At 49.7% G+C, this 10,665-nt stretch overlaps 1 long non-coding RNA gene across 1 annotated transcript; it reads right to left on the reverse strand.

Moving 5' to 3' along the window:
- Positions 1 to 8,033: 8,033 nt before the first annotated feature.
- LOC114812890 lies at positions 8,034 to 9,804 on the reverse strand. The gene is made up of 2 exons (XR_003760512.1): positions 9,176 to 9,804; positions 8,034 to 8,523 (listed from the first exon to the last, which is right to left on the reverse strand). It is a non-coding gene; the product is annotated as an uncharacterized LOC114812890 (long non-coding RNA).
- Between the last annotated feature and the right edge of the window lie 861 nt (positions 9,805 to 10,665).

Consider the following 10,665-nt stretch of genomic DNA (forward strand, 5'->3'; position numbering starts at 1 on the left):
CTTGGGTATATTTATAATAATAATAATAATAATAATGATGATGGCATTTGTTAAGCGCTTACTATGTGCCCAGCACTGTTCTAAGCGCTGGGGAGGATACAAGGTCATCAGTTTGTCCCACGTGGGGCTCACAGTCTTCATCCCCAATTTACAGATGAGGGAACTGAGGTCCAGAGAAGTGAAGTGACTTGCCCAAAGTCACCCAGCTGACAAGGGGCAGAGGTGGGATTAGAACCCATGACTTCTGACTCCCTGGCCCAGGCTCTTTCCACTGAGCCACACTGCCACTGCTTCTCTGTACATATTTATCGCTTGATTTATTTTTATTAATGATGTGCATTTATCAATGGTTCTGTTTATCTATTTTGATGGTATTGATGCCTGTTGTTTTGTGGGAGTCAGAGGTCATGGGTTCTAATCCCACCTCCGCCACTTGTCAGCTGTGTAACTTTGGGCAAGTCACTTAACGTCTCTGTGCCTCAGTCACCTCGTCTGGAAAATGGGGATGAAGACTGTTAGCCCTGTGTGGGACAACCTGATTACCTTGTATTCCCCCAGCGCTTAGAACAGTGCTTGGCACATAGTAAGCGCTTAACAAATTCCAACATTATTATTATTATTATCACTTGTTTTGTTCTCTGTCTCCCCTTCTATAATAATAATGATGGTATTTGTTAAGCGCTTACTATATGTCAAGCACTGTTCTAAGCGCTGGGGTAGATACAAGGTGATCAGGTTAACCTACCTGGGGCTCACAGTGTTAATCCCCATTTTAGAGATGAGGTAACTGAGGCATAGAGAAGTTAAGTGACTTGCTCAAGGTCACACAGCAGACAAGCGGCGGAGCAGGGATTAGAACCCACGACCTCTGACTCCCAAGCCCGGGATCTTGCCACTGGGCCATACTGCTTCTAGACCGTGAGTCCGTTATTGGGTAGGGATTGTCTCCGTTGCCGAATTGTACTTTCCAAGTGCTTACTACAGTGCTCTGCACACAGTAAGCGCTCAAATATACAATTGAATTAATGAGAAAAGCAGCGTGGCTCAGTGGAAAGAGCCCGGGCTGGGGAGTCGGAGGTCATGGGTTCAAATCCCCGCTCCGCCCCCTTGTCGGCTGTGTGACTTCGGGCAAGTCACTTCACTTCAAGCCACTGTACTAAGCACTGGGGTGGACACAAGCACGTCGGGTTGGACACAGTCCCTGTCCCACAGTCTCGATCCCCATTCCACAGATGAGGTAACTGAGGCCCAGAGAAGTGAAGTGACTGCAAGTGATACAGTGGCGGGCAGAGAGGAAGCACTTAACAAACACCATACTTATTATTATTAATAATAATAATAATGTCGGTATTTGTTAAGCGCTTACTATGTGCCGAGCACTGTTCTAAGCTCTGGGGTAGACACAAGGGAATCAGGTTGTCCCACGTGGGGCTCACAGTCTTCACCCCCATTTTACAGATGAGGTAACTGAGGCACCGAGAAGTGAAGTGACGCCCACAGTCACACAGCTGATAAGTGGCTGAGCCGGGATTCGAACCCATGACCTCTGACTCCAAAGCCCGTGCTCTTTCCACTGAGCCACGCTGCTTCTCTATATAAGAAGGACCCGGGTTCTCTATGCCTCAGTTACCTCATCTGTAAAATGGGGATTAAGAGTGTGAGTCCCTCGTAGGACAGGGACTGAATCGGACCTGATTGCCTTGTATCCACCCCAGCCCTTACACAAAGTGAGCACTTAACACCCCAGCAGACACGTGGCCGAGCTGGGATTAGAACCCATGACTCTCTGACTCCCAGGCCCGTGTCGTATCCACTAGGCCAGGCTGTCTCCTTGAAGCCTTCCGTAATTCTGCCCCAATCCGCGAGAATGTCCCTGAGATCCACCCAACTGCTGCGCCTGGAAATTTGTGAGCCCCTTGTCCGGCAGGGACTGTGACTGTTTTAATAATGTTGGTATTTATTAAGCGCTTGCTATGTGCAGAGCACTGTTCTGAGCACTGGCATATACAAGGTAATCAGGTGGTCCCACATGAGGCTCACAGTCTTAATTCCCATTTTACAGATGAGGTCACTGAGGCCCCGAGAAGTGAAGTGACTCGCCCACAGTCACACAGCTGACAAGTGGCAGAACCGGCATTCGAACCCATGACCTCGGACTCCCAAGCCCGGGCTCTTTCCGTTGAGCCACGCTGTGTTTTGAATACCTTGTGCCTGTCCTAGGGCCCTGCAAGCACTTAAGCTCTACTGTAACTGAGATTCATTCATTCATTCATTCATTCATTCATTCATTCAATAGTATTTATTGAGCGCTTACTATGTGCAGAGCGCTGTACTAAGCGCTTGGAATGGACAAATCGGCAACAGATAAGAGACCATCCCTGCCCACTGACGGGCTTACAGCCTAAAGGGGGGAGACAGACGGACAAAAACAAGACAACTTAATCACCATAAATAGAATCAAGGGGTTGTATACTTCATTAATAAAATAAATAGGGTAATAAAAATCTATCCAAATGAACCCGGGGCTGAGGGGAAGGGAGAGGGGGAGGAGCAGAGGAAAAGAGGGCTTAGCTGAGGGGAGGTGAAGGGAAGAGGGAGGGAGCAGAGGGAAAAGGGAAGCTCAGTCTGGGAAGGCCTCTTGGAGGAGGTGAGCTCTCAGGAGGGCTTTGAAGAGGGGAAGAGATGAGGGGACGGGAAGAGGGTGGGCCCAGCCAAGCCCTCCAGAAGGACAGCGGCTCTAGAGGAAGAAAGCAGGGGTCTAGGAGTGTACGTATTTATTATTCGGCGTGGCTCCGTGGAAAGAGCCCGGGCTTGGGAGTCAGAGGTCATGGGTTCGAATCCCGGCTCTGCCACTTGTCAGCTGGGTGACTGTGGCCAAGTCACTTCACTTCTCTGGGCCTCAGTGACCTCATTTGTAAAATGGGGACTAACTGTGAGCCTCATGAGGGACAACCTGATGACCCTGTATCTACCCCAGCGCTTAGAACAGTGCTCTGCACATAGTAAGTGCTTAACAAATATCAACATTATTATTCTATTTATTTCATTAGTGATGTGTATATATCTATAATTCTATTTATCTGTTTTGATGCTATTGATGCCTGTCTATTTGTTTTGTTTTGTTGTCTGTCTCCCCCTTCTAGACTGTGAGTCCGTTGTTGGGCAGGGATTGTCTCTATAAAATTGGTATTTGTTAAGCGCTTACTATGTGGCAAGCACTGTTCTAAGCACTGGGGTAAATACAGGGTAATCAGCTTGTCCCACGTGGGGCTCACAGTCTTAATCCCCATTTTACAGATGAGGTCACTGAGGCCCAGAGAAGTTAAGCGACTTGCCTTGTCCCACGTGGGGCTCACAGTCTTAATCCCCATTTTACAGATGAGGTCACTGAGGCCCAGAGAAGTGAAGCGACTTGCCCCAGGTCACACAGCTGGTAAGCGGCGGAGCCGGGATTAGAACCCATGACCTCTGACTCCCAAGCCAGGGCTCTTTCCACTGAGCCACGCTGCTTCCCACATCTGTTGCCGAATTGTACTTTCCAAGTGCTTAACACAGTGCTCTGTACACAGTAAGCGCTCAATAAATACGATTGAATAAATGAATGAATGAACTGAACTCTAAGTTCCCCTTAGAATTTAACAACAACAATTCCGTTGTACTCTGCTGAGTTCTTAGTGCTAACTTCTGTTGTATTGTACTCTGCTTAGTGCTTCGAGCGCTGCGCACATAATAAGCATGCAATAAATAACATCGATTGGTCTGGGATGTGTGACCTTGGGCAAGCCACCGAACCTCAGTGGACCTCATCTGGAAAATGGATATAAACTAACACCTGCCTCTTCCTACCTCATGATTCCCTTGTGTCTACCCCAGCGCTTAGAACGGTGCTCGGCACATAGTAAGCGCTTAAGAAATACCAACATCATCATCACGAAGCAGCGTGGCTCAGTGGAAAGAGCACGGGCTTTGGAGTCAGAGGTCATGGGTTTGAATTCCGGCTCTGCCACTTGTCAGCTGCGTGACTGCGGCCAAGTCACTTCACTTCTCGGTGCCTCAGTTCCCTCATCTGCAACATGGGGATGAAGACCGTGAGCCCCACGTGGGACAACCTGATTCCCTTGTGTCTACCCCAGCGCTTAGAACAGTGCTCTGCACATAGTGAGCGCTTAACAAATACCAACATTATTATCACGAGGATGATGTGAGGACAAAGTGAGATGTGTCATGTGAAACTGTTTTTGGAAAATAAGAGATTCAAAGGATTATGTACCCAACACTTATTTTATTTATATTAATGCCTATCTCTCCCCACCCCCAGACTGTAAGTTCATCGTGGGCGGGGAATGTGTCTGCATATTGTCATACTCTTCCAAAGGCTTAGTACAGTGCTCTGCAACTAGAAAGTGCTCAATAAATATGATTGAATGAAAAATTAATTAATTATGCTTATTGTTTCTAATAGTATGTGTTTCTGCCTTCCTTCTTCTATCAGCCAGCCCTTCCCTGAGGTCAGGGATCCTACTTGCTCTTTCCCATCCCCACCCCCTTCCTGCCCCCCACCCTCTCAGCCTCCTAAACTAGTCTTATATCCCTCCCCTTCTCTCCCTGAGGTAATAATAATAATAATAATAATGATGTTGGTATTTGTTAAGCGCTTACTATGTGCAGAGCACTGTTCTAAGCGCTGGGGGAGATACAGGGGAATCAGGTCGTCCCACGTGGGGCTCACAGTTAGTCCCCATTTTACAAATGAGGGAACTGAGGCCCAGAGAAGTGAAGTGACTTGCCCACAGTCACACAGCTGACAAGTGGCGGAGCAGGGATTCGAACCCATGACCTCTGACTCCCAAGCCCGGGCTCTTTCCCCTGAGCCACGCTGCTTCTCATGACTCTATAGGGCTGTGGACTACCAGCTGCTTGTCTCCTTTCCATTCCCTGTGCCCCCCCACAGGCCACTGCTTCCCCTCACCCCCCCATATTTGACCTCCAGCATAATAATAATTGTGCTATATGTTAGCCGCTTAGTACGTGCTGGGATAGAAACAAATGGAAGCAGATCAGATATATGTCTACTCTATCTGTTGTACTCTCCCAGGTCTTAGTACAGTGCTCCACAAACAGTAAATGCTCAATAAATAGGATTCATTGCCTGGTTGATGCAGCCCGTGTCCTACATGGGGCTCACAGTCAAAGGGAGAGGGAGAACAGGTTTGCGCAACTTGCCCGAGGTCACACAGTTCTTCCGTGCTGTCTCCTGCCCTCTCAATCAATCACTCACTCCCGACTGGATTATTGTGTCAGTCTGCTCTCTGATCTCCCTTCCTCCCGTCTCTCCCCACTCCAGTCTATTCTTCATTCCGCTGCCCGGATCATCTTTGTACAGAAACGCTCTGGGCGTGTCACCCCCTCCTCAAAAACCTCCAGTGGTTGCCCATCAACCTTCGCATAAAACAAAAACTCCTCACTCTTGGCTTCAAAGCTGTCCATCCCCTCGCCCCCTTCTACCTCGCCTCCCTTCTCTCTTTCTACCGCCCACCCCGTACGCTCTGCTCCTCTGCCGCTCACCTTCTCACGGTCCCTCTGTCCCGCCGTCGACCCCTGGCCCACGTCCCACCGCTGTCCTGGAATGCCCTCCCTCCTCACAGCCGCCAAACTCTCTTCCCCTCTTCAAAGCCCTCCTGGGAGCTCACCTCCTCCAGGAGGCCTTCCCAGACTGAGCCCTCCCTTTCCCTCTGCTCCTCCTCCCCACCCCATTCCCCCTACTCCCTCCCTCTGCTCTTCCCCCTTCCCCTCCCCACAGCACTTCTGCCTATTTGTAAATATTATTTATTACTCTATTTTGTTAATGATGTGTATATCATGATGTGTATATAGAGAAGCAGCGTGGCTCAGTGGAAAGAACACGGGCTTTGGAGTCAGGGCTCATGAGTTCGAATCCCTGCTCTGCCACTTGTCGGCTGGGTGACTGTGGGCAAGTCACTTCGCTTCTCTGGGCCTCAGTTCCCTCATCTGTAAAATGGGGATTAAGACTGTGAGCCCCACGTGGGACAACCTGATTCCCCTGTGTTTACCCCAGCGCTTAGAATAGTGCTCTGCACATAGTAAGCGCTTAACAAATACCAACATTATTATTATATATCTACGATTCTGTTTATCTTGATAGTGATGCCAGACTAGTTTTGTTTTGTTGTCTGTCTCCCTCGTTTAGACTGTGAGCCCGTGGTTGGGCAGGGATTGTCTCTGTTGCTGAATTGTACATTCCAAGTACTTAGTACAGTGCTCTGCACATAGTAAGCGCTCAATAAATACTCTTGAATGAATGAATAGTAAGCACTCATTGAATACGATTGAATGAATGAATGAATTTATAGAGCATCTACTGTGTGCACTGCACTGTAATAAGCTCTTGGGAGACAAAACAGGGTTGGTAGACATGTTTCCTGTCCACAGTGAGCTTACAGTCTAGAGGGGGCTATAGACATTAATATAAATAAATATTTTTGGGTACATACCTAAGTGCTATGAGGCTGAGGGAGGGGTGAATAAAGGGTGCAAAACAAAATAAGGCATTTAATCAGTCATACTTATAATGTTGGTATTTGTTAAGCACTTACTATGTGCAGAGCACTGTTCTAAGCTCTGGGGTAGACATAGGGGAATCAGGTTGTCCCACGTGGGGCTCCCAGTCTTCATCCCCATTTTACAGATGAGGGAACTGAGGCACCGAGAAGCGAAGTGACTTGCCCACAGTCACACAGCTGACAAGTGGGAGAGCCGGGGTTTGAACCCATGATTTCGGACTCCCAAGCCCAGGCTCTTTCCACTGAGCCACGCTGCTTCTCTAAAGTGCTTACTGTGTGCACAGCTCGGCGGAAAGAGCCTGGGCTTCGGAGTCAGAGGTCATGGGTTCGACTCCCGGCTCTGCCACTCGTCAGCTGTGTGACTGTGGGCGAGTCACTTCACTTCTCTGTGCCTCAGTTCCCTCATCTGTAAAATGGGGATTAACTGTGAGTCTCACGTGGGACAACTTGGTTACCCTGTATCTCCCCCAGTGCTTAGAACAGTGCTCTGCACATAGTAAGCGCTTAACAAATACCAACATTATTATTATTGTACTAAGTGCTTGGGTGAGTACAATATAGCGATATAACAGACACATTCCCTGCCCACAACAAACTCACAGTTTAGAGGCAAAAGTGCAAAGTCCACCCAGAAGGGAGTGGGAGAAAAGGAAATGAGGGCTTAGGAGGGGAAGACCTCTTGGAGGAATTGGGCTTTTAATAAGGCTTCGAAGGTGGGGAGAGTGATCGTCAGCTTGATATGAAGAGGGAGGGCCTTCCAGGCCAGTGGCAGGACGTGGGCGAAAGTTCGCTGGCGAGTTAGATGAGACTGAGGTAGTGAGTAAGTTGGCATTTGAGGAGCGAAGTGGATGGTAAGCTGGTTGTGGGCAGGGAATGTGTCTGTTCTATTATGTTGACACTGTCCCAAAGGCTTAGTATAGTGCCCTGCACGCAGTAAACGCTCAATAAATATGATCGATTGGCTGGGTTGTGGTAGGAAATCAGGGAGGTAAGGTAGGAGGGGGCAAGGTGATGAAGTGTTTTCGAATCCGTGGTAAGGAGTTCCTGTTTGATGTGGAGGTGGATTGACAACCACTGGAGGTTCTTGTGGTTTTGAGGTCAATCTCCTCCCCACTCCAATCATGGGGGCCATTTTGAGTGTGGGAGGAGGTGGGTGAGAAAGCAAGCAGGGCAGGAATAGGGAGGAGCAGGCGGCCTTTGACTTCAGAGAGCTAACAGGAGCAGAAAGACCCAGGGTTTGGAGTCTTTACATCTGAGCTCAGAAATTCTTACCTCTCGCATTGTCCTGGGTCCTCCTGAGGGCGGGGTCGTGTCTTCCTTGGATTGACAGCCCTCCCCCTCCCTGTCCCCACCCCGGCCCCCACAGCCACCCCAGGGACCTCATGCCTGCTACCTGGGAGCCTCCAAAAGGAGGAGGAGCAGGAGTAATAGTAGCAAAAAGTCGCAGCAGGAGTAGTGGTAATAGCGCTATTTATTAAGTACTTATCGTCTACAGAGAATTGTACTAAGCACTGAGAAAAAGTATACAGATGAGAACTAGACAGGTGCCCTGTGCTTCTGAGAATAAGCAGGGTTAGAGATGGTGATGGACACATAAGGAAAGGCAAGATAAACAGAAAAACGACTTAAAGAGACAGGGACAAGAATAAGTACCCCAGGGGCTACCGTTCCAGGCCTCTCACCGCCCAGGCAGGGCGGCTGAGAATCCAGCACTTACTATAGCCGCAGTCATCCCACAGCTTAAGTTCTGAAACTTATTCTGCCGCAGGACTTCACTCTGCCACGTGAGTGAATTCACTCTGCTGCCTGATTTCACTCTGCCGGCTGAGTCCGTTCCGCTGCCCGACTTCAATCTGTAGCCCGCGTTGGTTCGGTTGCCCGAGTTCACTCTGCCGGCTGAGTTCATTCCGCTGCTTGACTTCACTCTACCGTCTTTGTGCCGCTGTGATGAAGAGGGCATAACGAGGCCTCTGGCAAGGGGGACGGTGACTCCAAGGAGTCTTTCGGGCCAAACGGAAAGAAGGACAGTTCCGCCCAAGCCAGCTCTCTCTGACAGTCATTTTGTCCTGCTCGGTCCCGCGTGATCCTGGGGACCGGGGCCCAGCGTCGGCATGTGTGCCCGGCAGGTCGGATGCTGGCGGGCTCGTCCCAGCTGCAGACTCTGCCCCTTCACCCCACGGCTTCCCCGGGCACCCGCTGACCACCTCCAGTCCAGGCGGACCAACCGCGGGGGAAGCGGGCAGTGCGGTACCTTTGGACGGCAACTGTCTAGACTGTAAACTCCACCTCTAGACTATAAACTCTCTCTTTAGACCGTAAGCCTGATGTGGGCAGGGAATGTGTCTGTTTATCGTTATAGTGTCCTTTCTCAAGCGCTCAGTACAGTTCTCTGCGCACAGTAAGTGCTCAATAAATACGATTGAATGAATGAAAGAATAATGTCAGTCAGGAGACTTCCTGGACCAGTCTGGAAGCTCGTAGTCTCCAGTTGAAAATCATGTTCTGTGTGGGCCAGCTTTGGTCACCCCCAACCCCCTCCCCTCAAAAATCTTTCCCTCCCCCAGGCCCTAGGTGTATCGTGTGCGTAGCCTTACCTTGACTCGGTGCCAGGAGGTTTAACATTTGATAGACTGTGGAGCTGTGGAAGGGTTTCGGCTCCAACTACGAACAGCTTTTTCTTCTTGTTTTCCTGCCCAGAAATCAGCCCAGATGTCACAGGGGAAATGGATCACGCTGGTCAGTTGTTTTAGGACTGGGGGACTGGCAGCCGCCGTGGGAGTCAGCATTCAGGCTATCCCCCCCAAAATCAACATCTCCTAGATACTGGAACTCAGCCCCAGGGGACTGAGTGACACCAGCCATGGGGCTCTACTACAGAAAAAGGACAGTCAGTGATGGTGAGGGGAGAGTGTTTAGGACCAAGCGCTTAGTACAGTGCTCTGCACGTAGTAAGCGCTCAATAAATACTATTGAATGAATGAGTGAACGAGAGGCAGGGGTGACAGATGGTCCATGCGGGGTCACTGGGGAGAGACAGGGATGGAGAGGGGAGAGTCGGGGTGTATGATGGTCCAGGCTGGGTCACTGTGGGGAGATTCAGGGACCGAGAAGGGATTATCAGGGGTGTAGGATGGTCTGCCCCTCACACTGGAAGCAACGTGGCTCAGTGGAAAGAGCCCGGGCTTGGGAGTCAGAGGTCACGGGTTCGAATCCCGGCTCTGCCACTTGTCAGCTGTGTGACTGTGGGCAAGTCACTTCACCTCTCTGGGCCTCCGTTTCCTCATCTGTAAAATGGGGAAGAAGACTGTGAGCCTCACGTGGGACAACCTGATTACCCCGTATCGACCCCAGCGCTTAGAACAGTGCTCCGCACATAGTAAGCGCTTAACAAATACCAACACTGTGGGTTGGAGCCCAGGAGGGAAACCTGCACATGGTTTCTCAAGGCTCCTCTTGCCACTGTCAGAGACAGACTCTCTGTCTGGGGTGAAGCAGGGAAATGCTGCTCATGGTCTGTTGCTCTAAAAATTAAACCATGTCCAAATTTAATTGAACTCTTCAGAATAGATTTATTTCTAAGCTATTATTTTGGAGACACCGAAAAAGGTCGGGCATCTGGACAGTCTCATAAGCCTTGGTGGAAATCCATCAGGGAAAAAGGCCTGAACTTGGTACATGTTGCTGGGGTCCAAGGAATAAGCAGAGTGCTTTGCATAAGAGATGTTTTCAGTCAATATTATTCCTTGATTGATTGGTGCCACTGACCTCTGGCTCAGAGATGGCCTGCTTCCTATTGAAAGTAGTTTTTCTGTCGTGTGTTTCAGCTCTGGTACTTAGTGTGACGAAGCCCTGATGGGAAGGGGAGTGAGAAGCAGCGTGGCCTAGTGGGAGAGAGCCTGGGCCTGGAAGTCAGGGGATCTGGGATAAAATCCTGGCTCTGCCACTGTCTGCTATGTGATCTTGGGCAAATCATTTGACTTCTCTGTGCTTCAGTTATAGCATCTATAAATGGGGATTAAGACTGTGAGCCCCATGTAGGGCATCGACAGTGTCCAATCTGATGATCACATATCTACTGCAGTGC

This window comes from Ornithorhynchus anatinus, chromosome 6 (genome assembly GCF_004115215.2).
Source record: "Ornithorhynchus anatinus isolate Pmale09 chromosome 6, mOrnAna1.pri.v4, whole genome shotgun sequence".
Lineage (NCBI taxonomy): Eukaryota > Metazoa > Chordata > Mammalia > Monotremata > Ornithorhynchidae > Ornithorhynchus > Ornithorhynchus anatinus.